This window comes from Chrysemys picta, chromosome 10, assembly GCF_011386835.1.
Source record: "Chrysemys picta bellii isolate R12L10 chromosome 10, ASM1138683v2, whole genome shotgun sequence".
Taxonomy (NCBI): domain Eukaryota; kingdom Metazoa; phylum Chordata; order Testudines; family Emydidae; genus Chrysemys; species Chrysemys picta.
In genome coordinates, this window is record NC_088800.1 from 47,255,645 (window position 1) to 47,260,487 (window position 4,843).

Sequence of the window (4,843 nt, forward strand, 5' to 3'; positions counted from 1 at the left end):
AGACAGAAGGGTTAGCAATAAATGTGTGTGACCCGGAGTGGGCATCAGAGTCTGGCCCTGGCTGCTGCGCCACCCTGGCAATATAAACAGACTAAGTAATGCCCCCCATCCCTGGGGGATCTATCAGTTCGAGGGTGGGGCAGGACTGACATAGGTAACTGCTGCTGGAGAGGAAAGCGCTGCAGCTGGAGCTCACTGGCAGCTGGAAGGAAGCCCCAGCAGGGGCTGCTCTGTTGTACACCCAGAGGGCCACCAGCCCTAGACCTGCTCCGAATCCTGGAGGTGCGAGAATGGCATAAAGCCGCCATAGTAATCCCTGGGGCTCCTGGGGCCATGCCCACCCCTTAGTATGTGAGCCCATGTGGCATCAGGCAGAATTGAACCTGCAGTTCACTGTGTCTCTCAGGCCCTGAGCCAAAGCCCCCTGGCATGAAGAGGACTTCCATTGGCTGCAGCAGGCTGTGGCTCTGTGCTGTGTGAATGCCCCAGCTGAGCAGATAGCTTGTGGCACTAGAAGGCAACTAAGGTTCGATTCTACTAGCCCCAGGTGCTGTTAGTAACCCAGGCAAACCAGGTGGTGGGCACCTTTATTAGAGCCCTGCCCCTTGCCCTGAACCTGACGGGACCTGACTATGCGTCAGCTCCAGTCAGGGGAAAATAGTTGGACCTTCTCGGGCTCGGGTCGGCGTGGCAGCCCACTGCGGAGACAGCATGACAAGGTGTGGCGGGATACTCAGGACAGTGAGGTGGTGGCTGGCAGGAGCAGGGCACTCAGCCAACAGTGTACATGGCTGCTGCCACTGGCTAACCCAACGCACAGGAGGAGCAGAGATGTCCCAGGGCACAAGGCAGTGGCAATGCCAACTCAGATTCAGGGGGAAGGATCAGGGTCAGGTTGGGTGGACTTGGGTCTGGTTTGGATCTGGATTGGGCCTATAAATTAGACCCAAGTAGCTCAATAACTTCTATTGGGTAAATAGGCAACTTGTAACCTTGCAAGGGTCTCTTCAAGGACCAGGGCTTTCCAGCCCCCCAATCCCATTTCTTCCGCCTGTTTGGGCAGCTTTCCTTCACCCCGGGGTACCAACAGTGGGATCCTGTGCTGCTTGCACTGGGTTCCCAGCAGGACACAGCAGTTTTTCTGGGTGTGCGGCCTTCTCCCAGCTGGGCACAAAATCCTAGCCAAGCTCCCTGCTGTAGCACCCGGGAAGGGAGGGGGCTGGTAGCTTCCCCTACACAGATCTGCCAATGCACTTTCATGCAGAGCACTGCTACCCCCAGATCATAGAAGATTAGGGTTGGAAGAAACCTCGGAGGTCATCTAATCCAACCCCGTGCTCGAAGCAGGACCAACCCCAACTAAATCATCCCAGCCAGGGCTTTGTCAAGCAGGGCTTTAAAAACCTCTAAGGATGGAGATTCCATCACCTCCCTAGGTGTAACCCATTCTAGTGCTTCACCACCCTCCTAGTGAAATAGTTTTTCCTAATATCCAACCTAGATCTCCCCCACTGCAACTAGAGACCATTGCTCCTTGTTCTGTCATCTGCCAGCACTGAGAACAGCCTAGCTCCATTCTCTTTGGAACCCCCCTTCAGGTAGCTGAAGGCTGCTATCAAATCCCCCCGTCACTCTTCTCTTCTGCAGACTAAATAACCCCAGTTCCCTCAGCTTCTCCTCATAAGTCATGTGCCACAGCCCCCTGATCATTTTCGTTGCCCTCTGCTGGACTCTCTCCAATTTTTCAGATAGTCTGATCTTGTGCAGCACCCCTCCCCCGCTGTTCTTCCAGGATTGGGCCCCCACAGCTCTGCCAGTGCACCTGAGTCCTGCCCAGTGGCCCACTCTTGCTACTGTGGTTCTGAGCCTCTGCTGAACTACAGCAGTGCTCCTGGTAAGCCCTGGGACCAAGCACTGGATGCACCAATCCTGCCCCCTGCCAAACTAGTCTACATACAGGCTTTGTTCTGCCTCAGCTTCCCCTCCTCCAGCTCTGCTACTACTTCTCAGTCACGGCCTGCCCTCCAACACCCACTGCTAGAGGTACCCCCACAGCCCATGGTAGGCAATGGAAAGACTCTGGTTGACTTCAGTGGGCTCTGGATCAGGCAATTAGTCCAGTGCCAGGATTCTCAGACCATTCCATCGGTTCTGATCGTACTTGTTGGGGCCCATTTTGACTAGAGTGAATCCTAGTCCCCCAGGGCAGCACTAGTATGCTGAGGGGGCGGGGGGGAAGGAATCTAGGTACATAAACCCATGGTTCTGCCTAACGCCCACTCACATTTGGCTGGGAATCTTAACGCATGTCAAAGCTGGTTCTGATCTGCCCATGTCACGTTAATATCCAGCCTGCTGCAGCCGCTTTATTGAGAATCACCCGTGTTCATTTAAGGGGTTGAGGGGAAGCCAAGAGCGCCCTGCAGAGCTTCCACTTTCTGCAGCCATTCCGACCCCACTGCTCTGCTCTCTTTGCCTTGCTGCTTTGCATGCCGTGGGGAGAGCAGATGGCAGGTTCTCTGGTGCCTCGCTGTACCAACAAAATAAACAAAGACCGGGAAGAAACACTGTAACTGCAATGGAGCAGGGCTGCCCAGTGATCTGCAGCATGTTCCAAGTGACATGCCAGGCACCTACGCCCTGCAGGAGACACACCTCAGAAGTGACAGGGATGGACAGGAGATGCTGCTGGAGTGACTCAGGATGTTGGAAAGCCACTAGAGCCCCAGCCAGGTGGCACGGCAGATCGATCCTGCCAAATGGGCTTGGTCACCTTCCCCTGGCATCCATCCCGCAAGGTGCTTGGGTGGCTTAATGGGAGGCCTGGGGGTGCTGAAGTCAGTAGTGGTAAGGCTTGTGTAAGGCTGGGTCGTCACATGCAGGGATTGAACCCATGCATTGAAAGAGTACGAGCCTCCACCCTCTGAGCAAAAGAGCCAGCTATGGTAGGGCAGGGGCAGACTCATAAACATATATAGATGGTCTGGCCACTAGAGTGGGACAACGAGCCACAATGCATTCACCAGGGGCACATATGCATCAACCCTCATCTGAGATACATGCTCTGCCTTGCCTCTTTCTTCCTCTTTCCCTCCCTAACCAAACAGATTGTCCCCAGCTTAGGCTCTGCTTCCTTTATGCTTCACCTCTTCTCTTCCCACACCCTCCAATCCCTCTGAGCTCTGGCTGGCAGGGTTGTTCCCAGCTATGCCTTGGGCATTGCACGGGCAAGGCATGCCCTGAAGTGCTGATGAGCTAAAAAGGCAAAGGGAAGATCATTACCCCATTACGAACTGAGGCATACTGACTTCTCCAGGATCCCAGAGGATGACTTGAGCACAGCTCTGCACAGGGCTTAACCAAAGACCAGCCTTCACCTCCTAATAAAGCACTGGTGGAAATCAAACCACCAACCACTAGCATGGGAGGGGTAATCCCTCTAGCCACCATCCCCTGGATGTCCTCCATGCCTTTCTCTTCATACTGCTCCTCTCTACATCTCCAGCCAGACAGCCTGTGCCAGTGAAGGCCACCCACCTGGCATATTGTTTCTGCTAACTATCTTTTAATAATTCTCATCTTCACGGGGCATGTATCGACATCAAAGCAGCTTTTGAGTCGACAGGTCAGTATTTTGGCTTGCACTGGAAGGTGTTCCAAATGTTCTGCTGAATCTGGTGTGCAATCATCACACCAGAATTTGTGCGAGAGTGCATGTTGGTTCATGGCTTTTGCCAGGTTTCTTAGGTGTGCAGCAGAGATGCATTCTTGCCCTAGAACTATTCTGTCGAGCTATCGACTGGATATTAGCACTTGCCACTCCACACTTTGGAATCAAGGTTGGTCAAGAAATGTTCACCAACCATCAACAATGCTGCCCTGCTTGTAGAGAAGTCAGAGAATTTCAGCCCTGCCCTCCAAAGTCTCCAAGACATCACCCACACTCTGGGGTTGAACATTGCATGGCAGAACACCAAGATCCAGAAGCTTGGAGTTGGGCCATCAGAACCCCCAGTGCAGGTGGGTGGTGAGTACCATGGAGAATGTTGATGAATTCACCTAGGCTGCAAGCAGAATTCAAACATTCACAGAAAACTGAACATTCTTTGATGAGGAGGTCTTGCCACCTACTGCATGATGTCCATGTCTCACCTATGGACATAAAAATGTCTTTCTTTGAGACCAAGTTGAGGATCTATCAAATGTGTGTACTGCCTGTATTGCTAGATGGATCAGAAACCTGGACCCTCTCACAGGCAAACTTGGAGCGGCTAGAGTCATTCCAGGTTCGCGGTCAGTGCCAAATCCTGAAAATAAAGTGGTTTGACTTTGTGCGCAATGTCACAGTCTCGCACAGATCTGGCCTTCCTTCCATTGCTCACTGTATTAAGAAGTGGTGTTGTGTGCTCTTTGGCCATGTTGCGATGATGGACAAAAACACCCCAGCACACCATGCTCTCAAATTCTCCACTGACACGCGAAGGGATGCACGCTTTGGCCTAACTGGTGCCACCCACAGGACCACCACAAAGTTTGGTGGATTAGTAGGAGTGAACCAAATCTGGGAACTTCCCTACACGATGCCTGGTGCGACGCCATCAATGCTCAGGTTGGCAGGTGGAGCAGAAAATCTGCCGATATCATATTCAGAGCCCCTAATATGTTCCAAAGGTGTCCAGTGAATATTAACACAGAGCTGCATTTTATCACTTCAGACATTTTTGCTGACACAGGGCTGTTTATTTTGCAGCAGATGCTCCCTAGGCGGGAATTGGGAAGCTGAGCTAATACAGCCTGAAACACTTCATTGGGAGATAAGAAGAGCCAGTGAAGAGAGAACAAG